Source organism: Coregonus clupeaformis, chromosome 27 (assembly GCF_020615455.1).
Source record: "Coregonus clupeaformis isolate EN_2021a chromosome 27, ASM2061545v1, whole genome shotgun sequence".
NCBI lineage: Eukaryota > Metazoa > Chordata > Actinopteri > Salmoniformes > Salmonidae > Coregonus > Coregonus clupeaformis.
In genome coordinates, this window is record NC_059218.1 from 3,710,339 (window position 1) to 3,722,158 (window position 11,820).

Here is an 11,820-nt window from a genome sequence, read left to right on the forward strand (position 1 = left end):
TCATAAGGGCTGGATCATATCCACATATAGAAAACAGCAGCTGTTCTGATCTAAGAGTTGAACCAGGTCTGAGGTGAGCAGTGTGTGATGGTCTAGGCCTGAATCTGGTCTGAAGCTAGCAGTCTGTGGTGGCCTAGGCCTGAACCCAGTCTTAATCGGTCTTAAGCAGTCTTCTATCAGTCTGTGTTAACCTGACCCTGAACCAGGTCTGAGGTGAGCGGTCTGTGGTGGTCTAAGCCTGAAGAAGTGTTCAGCCTAGCGTAGCCTAGTCTAGTCTGATCCTGTACCAGGTCTAAACTATGTCTAGCTTGACCCAGTCTTGCCTCTCACAGCTTGGCGTGCGCTCCAGTAGCCTCCTCGTGTCCAGCCGCGTTGGTCTCGTCGCAGCTGTTGAACGCCGACACAGCAAAGTTGATGTTCTGCCATGGGGTTGTAGCACACGCCATAGCCGTCAGGCGCTAAGGGCCCGAAGCACATCACACAGTCCATCTTGGCTGGTACCTTTGGAGGAGGAGAAAGAGGGGAAGGGGGAGAGACAGAGTGCATTACACTATGTGCATTAGCTAGACCCCCAAGTAGCCTCATTAGCTAACTACTAATGACTCAGCATGGTAGTGTAGGTATAAAATGGGCTAACCAAGCTGACACTTTGCTGACGGTAATAGTGTTGGCTACTGACAACATTAGCTCGATAGCTAATTGCTAAGTTTGGCTACAGCTGTCCCAATCGTGCGGGGAAGACAGAAAATCAAGCAAGCTGTATTTCAGTACTACCTCAGGGCACAGTTTTTATCAACCAAAAAGTCAAATAGCAGGAATTCAACCAAAACGGTTGTATAAACACTGCCACTGCATTGCCATATGGTATTCAGCCACCATATTGGGTTGTCAGGTCGGATAACAGCAATGAGCGACACGGAAAAGGCCAATGTCCAGATACCTAGCTAGTTTCCTGGCTAGTGGAGAGGTTTTAGTGGTTGATCACAGCGTACGAGGTGTCCATGAAGATCTCAGGCATGGAGGTCAGGTCCTCGATGGCCTGCAGCTTCAGCCTCAGAAGGTATCCAAACCATAGTCATACATATTGATTGTGTTTATATAGGCTACATCATTAATCCAAACATACAGGAAAAAAACACTTGACTGGTGAACTTCAAACCTTTCGTGATGTATTTTAGCATGCGTGTCTGCAGTACTCTGTCACTGATGATGGTTGAGTAAACCAAAATGTTTGTCTTATCAATTTTATTTATGCACCTTATTGCACTATGTACATTTTGGGGCATCATTTTCTAATAAATAACATAATAATATACAACATATTTTTGCATCTGAGCCTCTGTTTTAAATAATTTCCATGTTTTCGACAGTGTGCGGGTATCTATCCTTTCCATTAGACCGCAGCACTGTGGGCTTTCACAGCTTTCTCCAATAACGTCACTTGTTCTATGTTCTGTTTGGCTGGGTTGTCCATGGCCTTGACAAAGTTAGCCAAGTCGACGGAGCAGGGATGGAGCAGGAACGGATGGTGTCAGTGTGAACCAGCGCGGACATAGGTGGCACAGCACCACTGATACATCCTGACAGAGACACAGACAGAGACAGAGAGAGAGAGAGAGAGAGAGAGAGAGAGAGAGAGAGAGAGAGAGAAAGAGAGAGTTTATGCTAAGGAAAAGACACACATCTGAAGTGGAAAGGTCATCCCAGTGGTATTGCATTGGTACAGTCCAGGCCTCGAATTCCCCCTTGAGTGGCCGTTGTGCCCTTGGGCTGAATATAATAATTATAATTCCCTTTGCCCGGCTGACAATCATCAGTGCTCTGAAGCACCTCTCACTTACATGGCTCTCTCAGATATCAAAATGTTTATTAGCTAATGCCTGTCACGTGATCGGGTCCTTCTCACAGGCCTGGCAGCTCCGAAGTACAAGTGAAGACAGACACATCGGGGATGCAACAGCGTGCGTCCTTCTTAGCAAAATCACTAGCCTATGTCAATCTACTATACCCCATAGTAGAAAACGTTACCTATTCTATTGGTTAGTTTTTTGTTCTGTGCGAGTAAGACATTTTCCAAACAGACTCTGGGACAGTTGTGGGATGATAAAGCCCAAATTCATACCACTGTACATTAAAACAATTTTAAAAAGCAGTGAGGCTGATGCAACAGATCAGAACGTTTAGATTAAATGTTGATCAACTATTATTTCTTCAAAATATAAGTGCAGCAATGCGCACACGGCAGTAGGCTATACGCGCGAATGTTCCAAAATGCAATTAGCAGGAAAACACCATTCTCAAAATCGCACCGCACATGCGAGCTGTTTCATGTGACAGAGATTAAAATATCAGTTAGAAATTTAGAAAGAGGTGTGATCTAAAGATGCAACAACTATCATGGGTTATGAAAGAAAGTTATTTTGAAACCCAATAGAACATGAGAGAAATGCTGGTTTCAATTGCATATGAGGAAGTGTTTATAAAATAATTCCCTCAACATTTCTATGGTCGGATTTTTCTAGGCTACTTTGAAACAATGTAAGACATGCCTCATAAAATGAGGTTTTAAATAATGAAGTTTATGGCCCTCCTGTAGCTCAGTTGGTAGAGCATGGCGCTTGCAACGCCAGGGTTGTGGGTTCGTTTCCCACGGGGGCCAGTATGAAAAATGTTGGATAAGAGCGTCTGCTAAATGACTAAACTATAAACTGTATGGTTAAATAGTTTAAAAATGCTGACTCTCTATTCAGATTGCAAGGTGGGTGATGTTGCGATGCGCAACAGGCACTGGCCTTTCTCTCCTATCTGAACGAACCGTGCCTCAAGTACAGTTGCGGCCAAATGTATAGGCACCCTTGCAAATTTCTTAAATAATTCACAAAAATGTATTCTAAAATAAATGGAAATTGAAAGATTTTGCCCACTCAACAGCGAACTGCTCTAATTCTTCAATGTTTGAGGGGTGCCCTCGACCAACTGCTTTTCAGATCTCGCCATTGGTTTTGGATGTGCTTCAGATCTGGACTCTTCGCCGACCAATCCAGAACAGTCCAGTGTTTCTTCTTGAACCATTCCTGGGTGCTTTTTGATGTATGTTTTGGGTCATTGTCATGCTGGAGACCCACAACCTTCAATGGAGACCCAGTTTTTGGACAATGGGTTGAACATTGGATACCTGATAATCTGCTGATTTCATGATGCCTTGCGCACTTTCAAGGCCCCCAGTACCAGATGCAGCAAACCAACCCCACAGCATTATCAAACCTCCCCATGTGTGATTGTAGGGAGGGTGTTCTTTTCATTGAATGCTTCATTTTGTTGTCAGTAAACACAGCGCTGATCTGTACTGTCAAAGAGCTCTAATTTTGTTTAATTTGTCCAAAGACTATTTTCCCAGGATTAAGGCATGTTTAAGTGGCTTTTTGCTAGCTAGCTTGTTATCTATGTGGTTGTTATCCTGCATAACTGATGTGTATACACTGAGTGCATAATATTGAGATGCACCCCTTTTTGCCCTCAGAGCAGCCTCAATTCGTCGGGGCATGGACGCTACAAGGTGTCGAAAGCGTTCCACAGGGATGCTGGCCCATGTTGACGCCAATGCCTCCCACAGTTGTGTCAAGTTGGCTGGATGTCCTTTGGATGGTGGACCATTCTTGATACACATGGGACATTTTTGAGTGTGAAAAACCCAGCATCGTTGCAGTTCTTGACACACTCAAACTGGTGCACCTGGCACCTACTACCATACGCCGTTCAAAGGCACTTAAATATTTTGTCTTGCCCATTCACCCTCTGAATGGTACACATACACAATCCATGTCTCAATTGTCTCAAGGCTTAAAAATCCTTATTTAATCTGTCTCCTTCCCTTCATCTACACTGATTGAAGTGGATTTAAAAGGTGACATCAATAAGGGACCATCGTTTTCACCTGGATTCACCTGGTCAGTCTATGTCATGGAAAGAGCAGTGTAATTCTAACAGACACTTTATGTTTTATGGATAATATTTACATTTACAGAGTGGGTTACATCCATTCCTGACAGGTTGAATAGATTCAATAGCAGCCTCAGAGGCTGATAAGTCAGGTTTCTGCCTTGTAGGCTTTTTCATAGGTGATCAGCCTGCCAGGAGTAGAGCTCACCCTCTGGATCAGACATGCATCTGCTTATAAAGCACTTTGACAGCTAATTTGCCTGCAAGGAGCCTTACCTATGAAACAGCCTACAAGGAAGCATTCTGACTTATCAACCTCTGAGGCTGAAATTGAATCTGATCAGCCTGTCAGGAATTTAGCTCACCCACTGTAAATTGTTATATTATCCACAAAACATTTAGTGTCTCTTATACTTTTACACATATCAGTTATGCAAGCTAACAACCAGCATATATAACAAGCTAGCTAGCTAACAACACTACCTATATAACTAGCTAGCTCACAGACCAGCCAAGTTAGCTGCGTTGTTCCTTACATGCGATTGGCTGTGATCTTGGGGGCGGCACGCAGCCTTGGAGACAGAGCTGCCTGTCAGGCATTGTTCAGGGCTTAAAATGCCCCACGAGCGCATTGCGATCAACGCAGCCACAAGGCTCCTTCATGATGTGGTTATCGTGAATCTGAACAGCGGTACTTTTGATTATCTTGTGATCTCGAAAAAAACAACTTTTGTTATGTCATGATCACGAGAACATTATCTTGTGATCTTGACAAAACAACTTTTGTTATGTAGTGAGAAAAATCAGTTGTGATCTCGAAATAACAAGGGTCATTTTATTTTTATTCTATGTCCTCTCTGGACTTCCATAGTTTGCTGCTGAAGAGTGGGACAAATTGCCAGTGGAAATGTGTGCAGCAGAGTGATGTTGTTACCCTTTATTATGCACAGGCATTTTATTTTGAAGGAATTGTACAGAGGACTTTTATTTTGTGTTTTAAAAAATGTATTTAGCTCGGTTAGCAGCGCAGCATATGGTGTATGATGGTGTATTGTTTTCATGTAGTTAGTGGTTTGCTGTGCCCTGACAGGTGCGTGAGAGCATGTGCGCAAGTGCTGACACTGTAACCGGTTTTTGTCAACTCTGCAGGTATGATGTAGAATAATATATAATGAGAATTGCAAATTGTCATTTGTGTGTTTTATTTTGTACTGTGGTGAATGTGTTGTGGTGTGCTAGGTGCACTGCATTTGTGCGCCACAATACATTTTTGTGACCTCTCGTCTGCCTATCTTTGGGAGAAGGTGCGCGAGAGCATGTGTGCAAGAGCTGACTCTGCAACCTGTTTTTGTCAACTCTCTGCAGGTGGCAAGTAAATCCCCACAAATCAATCCAGTTCTCAGAGTGACCTTATTTCAGACACAACGCCGAATTAAGCAAGCTACAGGTGCAGCAAGCTTATTGATGGCTACAAGAAGCATTTTTCGGCAGTATCTTGGCCAAAGGCTGTGCAACCAAGTACAAGCTCCGGGGGGGCAATTAAAATCATAAACATAAGTTTACAAAAATAAAATAGGTTCTACAATGTTGAAAATCCCCAAAACAAGGTGTGGAGACTACGTTTTTTCAACTTCAACTTATTTTAGAAGAAATAGGGAATTATTTAAGAAAAGTTAAAGAGTGCCAATATATTTGGTCGCGACTGTATGTCAACAGAATCAAGTCTTTAGACGTTAATGTTAATTATCCTATATTATATTTGTCAAACATGTCAACAAATATATTAACGTTTGGCATGAGAGGCTGTAGCCAATATACATAGTCTATCACCTACACTTTGACATGTAGGCTAATACTTTTAAGACATTTGCATACACTTATGTTTTTCTTAACAGAATAGCTAGTGTTTTTTGTTTTTCTAATGAATTTAATTGGCTATTTTGGTTTATGGCCTTGGTGCCCTGGCAGATTGGGCACCTCTTGAAGGCCTTACCCCTAAAAATCACGAAATTCCAGGCCTGGTACAGTCTACGGTTGGGGAATATTTTGCTATCTGGTGCCCTCAACTGGTCATTGTAAAGCAATGCAGGCATGACATAGCTCTTTGCAGTCACTGAAATAAGCACTCAAATGTAATTAGCATGGTGTGTATACTCACCTGTAGTAGGCCAGCTGTAGTCCCATCTGGATGAAGGCATCGGGGCTCATCTTGTGAGTCTTGGGGACGTTCTTGCCATAGTGTGAGAAGACAATGACTTTGACATCCAGGTCATGCACCATTCTGGAGGGTAGATGACAATATGTAGAATATTAGAGGGTAGGCCTACACAAATATATACATTCATAATTGAATACATCAAAACTGTTTTTCATAAATATATACATAGGCCTGTATAATATGTAATCAAGGTCTTGAAAATAAGATTAGTTGATTCAGGTGTGTTAGCGCTGGGCTGGAACAAAAGCCTGGAACCCCCTACAGCTCTCCAGGACCAAGGCAGGTGACCACCACTGCTACAGATGTAGGATCTTAATTTGATCAACCTGTTGCAGGATATGTAAAACTTGTAGTGTATTTGAGGTTCAAAACAGCTTCTGAAGTTTATAATTTCCCACTTTGAAGTTTCTAATTGGATTTTACCTTATGAAAAATGTATAAACCACTATAAAAAAAAGTTTTTATTATAATCCACATAATTTACATTTCCAGTTGCTGCAGGATTATTTTCCTGCTGTAGCAAACTAGTTCAAATTAAGATCCTACATATAATGTACAGTATGTAGCATGTACCTCTAACATAGAAACAGAACTAGAACATACACATATGTACAGTACAGATCCGCTATCCAAATTTGATCACTCTGTACAAATAATACAAATTGTAGTGTATTCAAGGTATGAAAAAGCTTCTGAAGTTTGTAATTTCCACTTTAAAAATTTACTTGATTTTCCCTAACGAAAAATGTATCAACCCCTACAAAAATGTCAATTAAATATAATCCATATAATAATTTACATTTCCTGTTTTTGCAGGATTCTTTTCTAATTAAGATAGTGAATCTGTATATCTACGCTCTAACATGTTGACGTTCTGCTTAGCCTTAGCCTTCTCTATGTCCTTCTTGATCTCGGGCGTGATGTTGAAACGTAGTTTCTGGGGTATGGGCAGGGGGACCATTTGGGTACCCACCATCTCAGACTTCTTCCTGTTAGGAACATGGCAGGAAACCATCAGGGCATGGGTTTCAAACGCCATTGTACTCATTAAGGGGTGAATTCTACCTGCAGACACGCCGGAGTAGATCAACATTTTCCAAAAATCTTCCATTGACGTCACTAAATGATTTTACAAGTTACATTTGTTGCTGCCCTATGCACAGCCGGCACGACAGGGATGAGTGAGTGATTGAAGAGACAGTGTTGTGTAAATTAATGATATGACCCAACAGTGGTGTCCTTACGTGTACTTGACTACATGGTCAATCAAGGACATGGGCGGGCCTTCGGCGGGGGGCGTGCTCATACATAAGACCACATGACCCGTCATCTCCAATGATAAACTGGAAACATGGGAAACGGGAAAAGTCAGAAACACTTGACATACTACTTCAAGAAGGGCAAAATACATACAGGGTCTGTGTGTTGTGTGTTTAATATACATTGTGTGTATGTGTGTGATATATCTATATATATACAGTCGTGGTCAAAAGTTTTGAGAATGGCACAAATACTAATTTTCACAAAGTCTGCTGCCTCAGTTTTGATTATGGCAATTTGCATATACTCCAGAATGTCATGAAGAGTGATAAAATGAATTGCAATTAATTGCAAAGTCCCTCTTTGCCATGAAAATGAACTTAATCCCCAAAAAACATTTCCACTGCATTTCAGCCCTGCCACAAAAGGACCAGCTGCAATCATGTCAGTGATTCTCTCGTTAACACAGGTGAGAGTGTTGACGAGGACAAGGCTGGAGATCACTCTGTCATGCTGATTGTTATTCTAACTCAGACTGGAAGCTTTAAAAGGAGGGTGCTGCTTGAAATCATTGTTCTTCCTCTGTTAACCATGGTAACACGTGCCGTCATCATTGCTTTGCACAAAAAGGGCTTCACAGGCAAGGATATTGCTGCTAGTAAGATTGCACCTAAATCAACCATTTATCAGATCATCAAGAACTTCAAGGAGAGAGGTTCAATTGTTGTGAAGAAGGCGTCAGGGCGCCCAAGAAAGTCCAACAAGTGCCAGGACCGTCTCCTAAAGTTGATTCAGCTGCGGGATCGGGGCACCACCAGTGCAGAGCTTGCTCAGGAAAGGCAGCAGGCAGGTGTGAGTGCATCTGCACGTACAGTGAGGAGAAGACTTTTGGAGGATGGCCTGGTGTCAAGAAGGGCAGCAAAGAAGCCACTTCTCTCCAGGAAAAACATCAGGGACAGACTGATATTCTGCAAAAGGTACAGGGATTGGACTGCTGAGGACTGGGGTAAAGTCATTTTCTCTGATGAATCCCCTTTCCGATTGTTTGGGTCATCCGGAAAACACCTTGTCCGGAGAAGACAAGGTGAGTGCTACCATCAGTCCTGTGTCATGCCAACAGTAAAGTATCCTGAGACCATTCATATGTGGGGTTGCTTCTCAGCCAAGGGAGTGGGCTCACTCACATTTTTGCCTAAGAACACAGCCATGAATAAAGAATGGTACCAACACATCCTCTGAGAGCAACTTCTCCCAACCATCCAAGAACAGTTTGGTGACGACCAATGCCTTTTCCAGCATGATGGAGCACCTTGCCATAAGGCAAAAGTGATAACTAAGTGGCTCGAGGAACAAAACATCGAAATTTTGGGTCCATGGACAGGAAACTCCCCAGACCTTAATCCCATTGAGAATTTGTGGTTGATCCTCAAGAGACGGGTGGACAAACAAAAACCCACAAATTCTGACAAACTCCAAGCATTGATTATGCAAGCCATCTCGTGAAGCTGGTTGAGAGAATGCCAAGAGTGTGCAAAGCTGTCATCAAGACAAAGGGTGGCTATTTGAAGAATCTCACATTTATTTTGATTTGTTTAACACTTTTTTCGTTACTACATGATTCCATTTGTGTTATTTCATAGTTTTGATGTCTTCACTATTATTCTACAATGTAGAAAATAGTAAAAATAAAGAAAAACCCTTGAATGAGTAGGTGTTCTAAAACTTTTGACCGGTAGTTTATATACTACTGTATGTGTATGTGTGTGTGTGTGTACGTATACAAGTGTGTGTGTAGTGTCACCTGCAGGGTTTTTTGAACCAGCGGTGCCGGTGTTCCAGCGACTGCTCCCTCCGTAGAGTATCTGGACAGCGGCCCGGCTGCAGTACAACTCGTCAGAGACGCAGGGCATGGGAGCGCCCAGAAGATGCACTGTGAAGATGCTCTTCTGGATGGCCCGCACCAAGTCCTTATTAGTCTTATCTAGGTGGAGGAAAGGGGGGAGGGAATGTAGATATGTATTGGTGGATGCCTATCTCCTTTGTATTCACACCAACCTTAACCCAGTTCTGACCTAGTTCTTCTGAATAATTTCTTATCCACTTCTGACCCAGTTCTGGGCCCTTATTCACAAAGCATCTTAAAGTAGTAATGCTGATCTAGGATCAGTTTTGCTTTTTAAATCATAATGAATAAAAGGGGGATCTGATTCTAGATCAGCGCTCATGGTCTCAGACTAGTTCAAACCAGCTTCAGACCCAGTTTAACCAAGTTCTAACCAAGCTCTAACCTAGTCCTGGCCCAGTTCTTTCACATCAACACAAGCAAAGTAAAAGCACACAAGATGAGGAGCGACTTTAGGAGCGTCCCCTCCCCCCTCATTCCCTGCCTATGTGTCTCATCTCCACTCTCCAGGTTTCCTCACCCTTGATGAGGTTGTTGTAGGCCTTGCCCCAGGTGTTGCATTGGTTGGAGGTGAGGATTCCAATGGGCTCCTTGTTGGTCTGCAGCGAGGAGTTCCAGATCTTCTCCAGCTGCATGTACAGCTGGTCTACCGTCATTGGGGTGCTGTCGCTGTTATACAGGTCCAGCACAAAGAACTGATGGAGGAAGAGAGACGGGAGCATAGCCGCAGGATGTAGGTGTGCTGAGGGTGCTGCAGCACCCAGAGAAAAATCAGAATTCCCCCAAAATATGAAAACATATTTTGTTTATTTTTAATTTGATTTTTCTCACAAAAGTAGGGCACTGGGCCTTTCTTGTATTAGTGGACCGATATAGCTGCAGGACAACAAATTCTCAGCCGCACTACCTTACCTGGAAATTGTGCACCACAGTGATGTGAGTGGGAGGCCTGGAGCTGTGGGAGTGGTTGACCACCGTGTCTCTCTTCAGGCCGGGGACGCGACACGAGGACAGGACCTGGTAGTACTGGTTCATACACAGCTGTTTCTGCCCCAGGTACTCCACTGGTAACGTCTCAGTGTGGATCAAACATTCAAATATTGATGTATTGACTCATTGAAGTACTTCAACAGTTTAAAAGAGGAATATGCAGTTACAATTTACTTGAACATTCAGTCATAAGTCCTACATGGTGATTCCATAATTATGACATAAAACTCAGGAGATATTCACACAGTAATGACAGCGGATGTCAACTTGTGGCAATAAACTTAACACAATGATGAAATGGTTATCTCTAAGTAAAGCTACATGAAGATGTCTGCTCCCAACCAGACAGCACACAAACACACCTTTTTGTTCATATACTGTATATGTAGGCCCCATGACAGAGGTTTCAACTATAGTGTAACCAAATATACTTAAAGACTATACAAATTAATCAGAAAAATGTCTAATTATGCCGCACTGTTTCATATATAAACTCAGAGTGGATATAGGCACTATCAATTCTAAAGTTCAAATGCTCACTTTTTAACATTTGTGGCACAAATTCAATGCAAGTCAATGGTTCCTATAATAGCATTTTCATGCTTCAAATCATCTATAAATAATGTCCACATCATCTATAAGTAACTTAATTGAGCTACACAATACATTTTTGATACTTTAAGATTATTTGGACATGAAGCACGGAAATGCTAATATACAGAGTGGTCCGAAATTATTGACACCCTTGATAAAGATGAGAAAAAAGGACTGTATAAAATAAATAATTAAAATACTGAGCTATATTGTATGCTCAAAAAAAGTGGAAAATTATATATGTTTTATACTAATACAATTGCTCTGACCTCAATTGGTAGAGCATGGCGTTTGTAACGCCAGGGTAGTGGGTTCTATCCCCGGGACCACCCATATGTAAAAATGTATGCACACATGACTGTAAGTCGCTTTGGATAAAAGCGTCTACGAAATGGCATATTATGGCATATTATTTAGTTAAATAATTTATGATCTGCTTAATGGACAGATTTTGGGCGGAGTAAACCCTTCGCCTCGTCCTTTTTGACATTATAGTAGATATATAAATGTGCAATTCTCACTTTTACCTGGGAAAGGCAGCAATAGGCAACACAGCGTCCAGTCGGCCGAAGAAGAAGAAACTTGAAAGGTGACGTTATCAAAACCTTACCACAGAGTTTCTAAACCCAGAGACACAACATCGCAAGACTTCCGGGAACGCTTGCAAAGTAGCCCAGGCTGGGGTTTGAAAAATCTATGAGAGAAGAAATCTCCATTAGCTGTTAATTTTCTCGAAATCTAAGGGCACAACCTAGATTTGAGACAGTGTCTTAAGTAGTTGAACATGTTATTACTCCAACCTCGTGAAAGTGACAAACTGACACGTTTTCATTTTCGTCAAAAACATCTTATCGGAGTGCCTTTGACGGCCTGCACATGCGCAGTTCGTCGCGAGACGACAATTAGATCCAATGAG

The 11,820-nt window shown here is 42.2% G+C and overlaps 1 pseudogene; it reads right to left on the reverse strand.

Moving 5' to 3' along the window:
* Positions 1-1,347: 1,347 nt before the first annotated feature.
* LOC121542169 lies at positions 1,348-11,736 on the reverse strand (annotated as a pseudogene).
* Positions 11,737-11,820: the final 84 nt, after the last annotated feature.